This window comes from Leptidea sinapis, chromosome 7 (assembly GCF_905404315.1).
Source record: "Leptidea sinapis chromosome 7, ilLepSina1.1, whole genome shotgun sequence".
Taxonomy (NCBI): domain Eukaryota; kingdom Metazoa; phylum Arthropoda; class Insecta; order Lepidoptera; family Pieridae; genus Leptidea; species Leptidea sinapis.
In genome coordinates this window covers 7,975,168-7,986,376 of record NC_066271.1, presented here as the reverse complement: position 1 = coordinate 7,986,376, position 11,209 = coordinate 7,975,168, and positions in this window count along the sequence as shown.

Below are 11,209 nucleotides of genomic sequence, written 5' to 3'. Positions count from 1 at the left end.
AAATGAATTCCTAGGAACCTGCCTATTGTTACAACACTCAAGTTTATTTTAAAGTCAGCACTCTGGTAAATCACAATGTGAGAATGAAAAATCCAATTCACACTTCACAGACGTTAACTTTGTGAATGGCACTAGCAGTAAGTATTTAATTAAGTATATTGTATTAAATATATCGTTGTCTTGTACCCATAGTACAGGCTTTGCCTAGTTTTGGGCAAGATAGTTTGTGTAAAAGTGTATTAGTATTATTATTATTAAATAATTTGTTGAATCAAAGGAAACACAGCCCTTTTAATAAGAATTAGTTACAGAAACTGAATTTATAAATTGTATCGTTCTCAAGAATTGGATTAGTAGCGCTCACACATTGAGTTCCTAAAAACAATTCTTCAAAGATAACTAAACTATAGAATGCACTTAAAGCTATGGTGATTATGACCCAGGCACCTTAATTTTTTATGACAATAAGGGACAGGACGAGCAGGAATTCAACTGATGGTATTTGATACGCCCTGCCCACTATGTTGTAGTGCCACTCAGGATTCTTCAAAAACCCAAAACTTCTGAGCGGCACTACAATAATTACACTAGACTCATGTGATGAGACATTTGATGTTAAGTCTCATTTGCTCAGTAATTTCACTAGCCGCGGCGCCCTTCTGACCGAAGCACAATAATGCTTACACATTACTGCTTCACGGCAGAAATAGTCGCCGTTGTGGTACCAATAATCTAGCCGGCTTTCTGTGAAAAGGAGCCTCCCACTGGTAAAAATGGCAACGCTTTAATGATTCCTCTGGTGTTGTAAGAGGGATTATTATTTATATGACGGGACCAGGCCTGTCACGCGGTCAGGATCTTCGTGGCTGTTGTAGTGGGAGATTAACACGACAGCAAGTAAAACACAGTCTTACAAACACACGGTATAATAATCAGCAAGAAACGTTTCACACGTAGATGTGATGTTATTGGGATGCGCGTGCGACACAACCACCTCTCGATGGCACTCGCACCGCACGCCGATTGCACCCGAGTGATGACGAATACCGAATCATCTTCGTACTCGCTTCTTGGCTTGACGTTCTTGACTACGACGTTCATCGTCATCATCATTAGCTGGAGGATGTCCACTGCTGGACAAAGGCCTCCCCCAATGATATTCACGACGATCGGTCTTGCTCTGCCCTCATCCAACGTATTCCAGTGTATCTTGTGGGGGGCCTACCAACACTGCGTTTTTCGGTACGTGGTTGCCATTCGAGGACTTGTCCAACCTGTCCGTCAAACTATGTGCCCTGCATACTGCCAATTCAGTTTTGCAATCATTTGGGTTATGTTGATGACTTTGGTTCTCCAACGGATCTCCTCATTTCTGATTCGATCTCGCAGTGAAACTCTGAGCATAGCCCTCTCCATTGCTTTCTGAGCTACCACGAGCCCATAGTTAGCGACCATATCTGCGTACCGTAAGTCATCACTGGCAACACACACTCGTGGAAAATCTTCGACTTCAGACACTGTGGTGTTTGGGACCAGAAAATATTGATGTTCGTAAACACCGACATAATCATATCATATTATAAGCCATTTCCCAACATTCTACCTGCAAACTCGTATAAAGCCTCATATTCTATAAGAAAAACATAATTCTTAGCATATTATATCTGCCTTGAATTTCAACTTGCAGGCGTCGTAGGACCATTAAATCTCAATTAGATATAATGGGTGATGGCGTGCACGAATGGAAAAGACGCCCCAAATCGAGGGCTTAATATTACGAGGCTTACAGTAAGTTTTTATTGGCCATATATTTTCGGCTCAGATTTTCTGAATGTTGCAATTATTAATGGATTATAACTTGAGATTCTGACATTTTTACAATTAAATTAAACCATTGAAAATACAGAAAAACAACAATAATAAGCGTTTTTTATTTAACCTAAATAAATAAGTTCTTAAACTGCGCTCGTCACCTTGAGACATGAGATATTAATTCTCATTTGCGCAGTAAAATCACTAGCTAGGGCGCCCTTCAGATCGAAACACAGTTAAAAGTTTATTAAATTTTGAATAATTCATAACTAGTAAAAAAATAAACTGTGTAAATATAAATTATCGTTTATTGGACACAACAACAATAAGAGCCTTAGAACCTCGTGCTGTATTTATTTGACCACATTCAATAAAGCTGGACATCTAGTCCATAGAAAAAACTCGTATTAGCACCTTTTGTTAACACACATTATCTACCTATACATACCAATACATATTTTATCACACTTTCATACAGTTAATTGTCTTCAGTTGAAATCGAGTTCAGAATTTGATTGGTTTGTTCTCTAGATATAGAATTCTTAATAGATATAGAATATTTAACCCATAACTTGTTTCGTGGCGGCCCCCACGCATCGTTTTCTTGGTTTTCTAATAAACTGATGACCTGGGACTAGATTGTGATTATTTTATAGCGATGGAAATGACTGTACAATATTGTATATTTTTATTGAAAAGAGCGCAAAAAAAATGAATGCTAGGAGAGTTTCTTGCGCCGCTTCTTCTCTCTCAGAGCACCATTTGTTTCCGAAGCGGTAGTAGTAGTATAAGAAATGACATGAAAAAGAATTCTAACTGAATCAATTTTGAGAAAATAAATGCCTTTTTATGCCTTTTTAACTAAGCATCGTGAGCAGCCGCCATTATAAGTATTCTTATTACGTGCCAGAATTTCGGCGTTGTATCACTTACTGGGATTGCATACCTGGGGTATGCAATGTTTATTATTTTTTATATTTATCATAATGTCGCGGCCTTTAGTGATTAATTTATTGAAGAACTCTGACACGAAGATTCTTATTTCGAATCAGGGATCTAGTCTAGTCTACACTGAACAAGGTATCATATTAGTATTTTTGAGCTTAAAGATTAGAAGTGGTTTATTTCATGTTGATTTTATCATGTTCATGTTGCTTAGAGATTTTAAAACGTTTTTTTTTTCTTAGTTTACGTTTTATAGATTAAGTAAAATAATGTTATTTTTGATTTAGACTTTTATAACTATAATTTTCCTTGATATTTGTTGAAATGTTACCAAAATGTGGATACTATTTTATGATCTCTTCTAGGATTGAAGTAAGGAGATTTATATATTAAAAAAAACTATTTGATTACATTAAGATTACATTATTTATTCAATTACATAGTTAAAAATTACCTGCTAGAAGCAAACATACTATGGGAATCGCTTGCCCCCACGATACCGGTTATGTATTTCAAATTTATGATACCAGTTAAGGGTTAAAAGTGAATCAAGGTGTTTATAATAATAATAATAATAAATGTTTATTTCAGACACACATCCATATTGCATAATTTTACAAAGTCACAATTACAATCAGTAAAAATCATTAAGAATTACAATTATTTATGAATATTAAGATATTAATTTGAAATTGAATACATTTGATATCTACAGCTATTTATAGTTGTTATTATGATGTACATTTAACCAATATTTAAAAATGAGATTGTTTAAATACTCAGACAAAGTAGAAATAATTTTGTTGCTACAGGAGCATATACACGACCAAAAGGATTCTATCCGTAATCTAATAATTGCCAAGAAATCATTGATGCCGTCGTCTGCAAACATGCTGGACGCACTACAGTACCTAGGCAATCTCATTAGGATGCGGTATGCATCATTATACTGCAACCTAATGGTAACATAGGCTTTTCGAGTGAAGTTTGACCATAATTGACATGTATAATACAATTATATTTCCAACTTATACGATCAACAAGAAATAATCGTTAGTTTAATTACTGCTAACAATACAGTGTAGTGACGTATACAATTGACACTAAAATAATCTATTTTCACAAACTTTTGTTAATGATAATTCTCCTGTTAACAAACAAAGCTTTCAGTATGATAACATTAATCTAACAGTAATGTAGGTATGTAAATGTACTTTAATAACGGATTCACATTGTGGTCAACGATTTAGACAAATATTCAATATAAATGAATGTGTTAGAGCTATTATCAGTAATAATAGTTTTATCTTATATTGGATGTCAGACATGATTTGTTACGAACATGGACTTAGGAATATAAATATAATATATTTATTTACGGTCTCTGTGGATTGATGTGCCTACTAAATTCAATTAATTCTGTTTTCACTTAGTAACTTAAATTAAAAATTTCTTGACTAACTCGTGTAAGACATTGAGTATCTTTATTTTATCACTTTACATTTATTGTAATAGAAATCATTTGTAAAACGATGAAGATATAAATATATAATAAAAAAGTGAGCTGCTGTATCTCCACTGTAACATCCAGCCATTAATTTTTATATATCAATGTTTATGGGTGTGTCTCAGAATCAGGCCGGCAAAACTTAGTCCAGTTTAACCCTAAGAAGCTTATTATTTAGTTTGTGCATCTAGCGCTAAAAAGTCTTCCTTTGTTGTATTCCCTTGATTCGAGATCACTCCTCTATCTGCCATAACTTGTATCGGCATACTGGCCTTTGATATATCAAGCGATGTTCAGTTCCGTCACTTGTAAGAGAAGGCCAAATAGGTCTCTAAGAAGCTTCATGTTCTCAATAAGGCGAGGCGGTACTTTATTTCAAGGCACAAATTCGGCCTCACATCGAGTCAGACGCTACCTAGTATCAGCCTCATGCAGTGTTTAGGACTTTTTAATTTTTTTTTTTTTTTAATGAAAGTAAGGGACGAGACGAGCTGGACGTTCAGCTGATGGTAATCGATAAGCCATGCCCATTACAATGCAGTGCCGCTCATAATAATTGAAAAACCCAAAAATTCTGAGCGGGACTAGAACTGCGCTCGTCACCTTAAGACAACTTATGTCAAGTCTCATTTGCCCAGTAATTTCATTAGGTACATCATCAGATCGAAACACAGTAATGCTTACTGCTTCACGGCAGAAATAGGCACCGTTGCCGAAATAAAAGCCGAATAAAAGACACTGCTATAGATTTATAAACTATAATGCGCACTATATTCGATGTAATAAATAAATTTCATTTTAATGACATACAATTAATAGTGGTCGACGTTTAAGTCATCTCAGATGAGCCTCGTTCTTTGGCGTTGCGTAGAGATGTAATTTTTCTCTGCATCTTCTACCGCATAAGTCACGCGGAGTGCTCTAGTGGAGTTGTTCAAGTTGATACCAGCTACAGAACTGAACGTCACGACAAAATGCGAAATTCCAGCCTCATCATTTTATCTTCTAGCGAGCAATTTCATGCCTTACACACTGCACCTTAGCCACTCTGCAGAATCAAACACCAGGTGCAGTTTTACCGAACCGATAAGACTAATAAGACTTTGAAATCGGTCCTCTTGAAATGGATGAAATCACGTTAATGTTTCCTATACAAGGTAAGCAATAAAAAACGTATAAATAGACTTCATCAGTAGAGTAGTATACATACGCAACCGCTATGCGATATAAAAGAGCTTTTTCTTAAGGGGGTTGTAAATCTAGCCGCGACATTTATCTGAACAGTTGAATCAGGTGTACAAAATAAATAAGCTATGGAATTGATTTCCCTAGAGCTTATTCCATTCCTGTCAGAAGGAAGGTAATGACAATACTAAACACGAAATTATTTTGCAATAATGATATTTGTTCAAATCAGCACCAATCTAATTTAAAACCAGTCACTCTGTTTCTGGGGCTAAATAAACAAATTTACTATCAAAACTCTTTAACTTTCTGCATATCATTTTTAAATATATGTTCACAATATAACTTATTAATATGGTTGCCTAATAAATTAAGTTAAGATAGCCACTTATGTGTGAAAAACTTATTGCTTAAGGCCTTAATACTTTATAATTATATTTATAATAATAAATAACTAAAAATTATAATTTTAAAGTGACAGTAAATTAAATAAAATTTATTATTTTGATTTTGTATACATTTCTTTTATTTATTTATTATATTATATTGACACGGGAGTGGGTCAGGCATTGTAAATAATACTCCGCTTATAGGAACGAGTCTTTATTTGCGTTCACTTTTTCTGAACTTGCGCTTCGCCGGTCTGCCGCTGTTCCTCTTGTGGGCGGCGGTACCTTCAACGCGTCACACCGCACCGAACACTAAGTCTCTTCTATCTTCTTCTTCTTGGAACACTTCCACTTTTCACTGCTTCTTCTTTTCTTCTGCTTCTTCTTCTTTACACTTTCGAGTCAGAACTAGAACTGCCGTAGGCCACGCTTAGTACGGCTTATTTACCCCCGGATCCGTTCTATTTTCAAAATGATTCTTCCATTCCATCTTTAAATTTAAATTGTACTAGAAAATTCTTTTAACTATTTTTATCCTGCTTACACATTTTCCATCCCTTTTTTTCTGTTCGATTTGATCCTGAACTTACTAGAAATTTCCTTTAACTTTACAAAACCCAAAAAAATCCATACACTGGTAGGTGAATCGAACCCGGGTCTACAGCGTCTAAAGTAAACACTTTTCCGCTGAGCTACGAGTATTGCTGACGGAGCTATTGAAATTAACAATTTCTTGAAGTTTGACAACTCTCGTCATATACTTCGAAGGGTTGCTACGCAACAATATTTTGTTGTACAATAAAGTTATAGATCTCTATGTCTACAATAAAATTACATTATTATGATAATTTTTTGTTTTTTTAAATTTCACAATTTCTTTCGTTGGATTAACAAATAAAAAGATTTTCTGGCGTAAACCAGTAATTTTCTACACATAAAATCACAATATTATATTATTAATTTTGCTCATAAAACAAAAATGTTTCTAATATTTTTCAAGATAAATTTTGATAAAAAATACTCAACTTGTCACCGTAACAAAATTAATAACACGAAGAACAAAATGAACGGCACAGGTCGCAGGTAATTAAGGTTTTATTCTTTTTCCCGGGAGCTAACAAGCAATATATTGCTTTTCTGTCAGCGCCCTCAAGTGCTAATTTAGAACACGTTGGTGTCGTCGACTTGGTAAAATAAAAATGTGTGTTTCAAGGCAAGACAATGTGTATATTAAGTAAACAAGGTGTGTTCATAATACCGAGTGTCATGGCGAGGTTAATAATACAAAATACATATATTTTTACTTTATTCATAACATAGTATAAACTTGTAAGTATACTTGCTTGTCAGTTAATAATAATAATAATAATAAAGCCTTTTTATTTCACATCCTTATTATATGTACATTTCAGATGATGCTATTTAGTGTTAGTTAATATTTTTCTTAATATCTTTATGTTAGTACGTGTTACTTATTTGTATGTGCTATTTTTGGATAATATGAACCTCTCCTCGGGTGAATACCTCCTCCAACATGTTCAACGCGTCTCTGTCTATACCCATTATTTGCCAGTCTTTCCCGGCTATTTCTATTACTTCACCAGCCCACCTTCTTTTTGATCTGCATACTCATCGTTTCCCTAAAGATCCTTTCACTGCGTTGTTCTAAGAGTCTATCTGCTGTCTTTATAGCAACTTACGTAATCACCCCATTGTCATTTTAATTTAAGGGCTTGCATGAGGGCAACTACCTTGGTTTTTGTCTAATTTCTTCACTTCTACGTTTGTGTATTTTCCTTATTTTCAATATGCTTTGCTCCATGGCTCTTTGTGTTGTCCTGATCATCTGTCTAGCTCTTGTCGTGAATTAAGTGTCAAACATGGGTTTGAAAGTTAATGTGAGTTAATTACGGGGTAAAATGAAATGATAATGAAATGATGCGAATGAAATCAAAATACTGTTTCAAATGTCCCACACCTTACGGACGAGAAGTTTTCGCATTATTGTGTAAAACCAATCCATCCACACATGGGCAAACATCCCCGATGCATTACAGGATCGTTGCAGGCGCAAAAGTACCCTGTTATTATTATACTGGACGCGCAGAGCGCTGTATTGGCTTTTAGAATAATTATTAATATTTACAACTTATATAACATTATTTTAATTGTGATTTTCGTGGACTCGAGTCATTATATTATGCTCTGTGTTATTTTATAATTAATTAAAATTATTATAAAAAATATTTTTTATTAATTAATCACGTATGTTTTATAACATAGTCTAGGCGTATACTATCAATAAAAGCGTGTCCACCCGCAAAAAAATACATGTGATTCCTCTGGAGTTGCAACAGGCAATGGGCGGCGATGATCACCTACCAGGTTCCCATACGCTTGTTTTTCCTCCTTTCTATAAATAAGTATACACTCCATTGAAAATTATTTTAATTTCAAGCACTCGAGAGATTCACATGGCAAAAGCTTAAAATGTTATAATAGTTTTTGTTTATTTTGTACAAGTCTCCTTACTCTTACACCATTGAAATATCAGTCTCGAACAATGTGTGACGTTGACTTTCAGCGTGTTCTGTTAAGCTTTGCTAATAATTGAAACTAACATGCTGCGTAGTAAAACTTTGTAAGAATAATATTACAACAAATAAGTAAGACACTGGAATCACATATCATCAGTAACTATTTTGTCTTTGAGTACTTTCAATGTAAAATAACACGAAGCGTATGTTACAAAAAGATGCCAAGAGGCCACGCACACAAGCATCTTATAGTTGCCGTAATAAAAAAGTTATTGTTCTCGGGTAGTACGGTATTAGTTGGAGCGCAGCGGAGACCAATCCTAAATCTAAGGTTACAGACTTAAGTGACGCCAGCATTGGTTATGGTAATGTTCAAGTGTTTTCTTACAAATGACCAAATGTATGCTAACTAAAGTATTTCAGTCAAATGTCAAAAATGGCCGCTGTTTTTGTTAAATTTTCACGTACTTTTAATATATTTTTTTAATGATAATATGGAACGAGACGAGCAGCACGTTCAGCTGATGGTTAATGATACGCCGTACCCATTACAATGCAGTGCCGCTCAGGATTCTTGAAAAACCCAAAAATTCTGAGTGGCACAACAATTGCGCTCGTCACCTTGAGACATAAGATGTTAAGTCTCATTTGCCCAGTTTCACTAGCTACGGTGCCCTTCAGACCAAAGCACAGTATTGTTTACACATTACTGCTTCACGGCAGAAATAGGCGCCGTTGTGCTACCCATTAACTAGCCGGCTTCCTGCGCAAAGGAGCCTCCCACTGGTATATGAATGCTACATTAGTTATTTATGCAACTGTTGTGTAATAAGGGGTATTTAAACATGAATTTGGGTTTATCACATGAGTGTTTTAATACCTAATTATCAACAGTTGCATACAAGACTTTACCTACACCCATAATATGAATCCACTATAAAAGATCCTGAAAAAGTTAGCTTACTGCTAACATTAAAAAAGCCAGTCCTAGTAACCATAATATCATCCAAAGGAGTGTTATTATGAAAACGGATGATATATTGTTGTACTGAACTTCATTACAACACTCGTTTGGATGATGTAATGGTTATTAGGATATTGGGTGTTTTAATGTTGGCAATAAGCTAACGGTTCAAAGAATCTTTAATAGAGAATTTAAAGCATGGGTGTAGATAAAATTATTAATCACAATTTCTCTCAGAATCTGAGTGATAGAAATCGATGTAGCTGAGTATGTGAGCTCAAGAAAGTATCACTGACATTATATTGTTTGTCATCGCGCTAAGCCACTTCAATACGAAAACGCTTCTAACGCGCTAAGTCGAAAGTTGCAGCGTACCTTTCTATTTCAGTTTGTCTTTGCTTTAAAAGGCATAATTGAAAGTAAATATTAGCGTAGGCGGACGTTGTTTCTGCCGAGAGGGTTTGAAACACTAACTTGCTGTCACAAGTTTATTTTATCTCTAGCAGACAAGATCGTAGCTCTCAAGAGAACATGCTCTACTTTGACCTCGGTAAAATGATTGATAGGGTTAGCAAAATGTTGTTGCAAAAACACAGCAACGAATCATGGACTAGTTGTAAGACCTTTAATCATATGTCTATCTTAGTTCGAGTCCATTCCCTATCAGATGCATTCTGGGGTTTGTCGGGGTTTGATTCTGAGGCCTCTTCTTTTTCTCTTAGTTATTAATGATCTTCCTCAGGTGTTTGAGAATTTGCGTTGCCGGCTTTGTACTGATGACTTTAAACTCTTCATAATATCTTTGCACCGGATAATTATTGATTAAGTTGCAGGCTAGTTAACTGGTTCGGCGCGTTGTTCAATTGTTTTACTTTGTACTTGATTTTAATCGAGTTCAGTACAAGTATTACCACAGTATAATTTTTTTTAAATGTATGTATATGTATATAAATGGCGCACTAAACGTTTTTGCACTTCTTGCTAATCGGAACTATTTGAATTTCGAATGTTATATTTTTAGAAACGTTGCAACCATCTTAGTAATATAAATGATTTTGGGAGAGAAGCACCTCGAGCATCATGAGGCGATGGTTTGCTAAATTTGAGAGAGGTCATTTTTCCTTACATGACGAATTTCGTGAAGGGCGGCCTACAACTGCCGTCAGCGAAAATAATATGGCTACTGTTAAGCGGCTACTTGAAATTGGGGATTGGTATGAGCCAAATTCAGAAAATTTTACACAAAGAATTAAAGTTCGGAAACTTTGTTGTCGTCCCTCCGGATCCCTCATGAACTGACAGCGGAGCAGAAGGGGGCTAGAGTGAAATGGTGCTCACAGATGCTAATGAACATAATGACATTCTAATGCTGTTTATGACATTTTCACAGGAGTCGAAACGTGGATTTATTGTTTTGAACACGAAAAAAACAGCAATCTTAAGAATTGGGTGTTTGAAAATGAGAACAGGCCAACAAAAGTGAGGCAGGCGAGAAACTTTGGTAAAACAATAGTCGCATTTTTTTATCAGCTATGGGTTCCATCTGCACAATTCCATTGGAAGACCAAAGGAGTGTTAATCCCGAGTGGAATCCTACCATTTGTTTACCCAGGGTGTAAAAAGAAGTTCGCGAAAGACGACCAAAAAGCCGCGTTCTCCTACAACATGGCAACATTTTTTCTTACACGGCCAACAAAATTAAGTCATTTTTAGCTTCCGAAAAAGTACAACTCGTCACCCATTTTGCACATAGCCCCGACCTAGCATCCTGTGATTTCTATATTTTCACCAAAATCAAAGATTTGATGAGGGGTTTCGCTTTTACCAATTCCGAAGAGGCAATGATAGCGTCAGCACGTAGAAAACATGC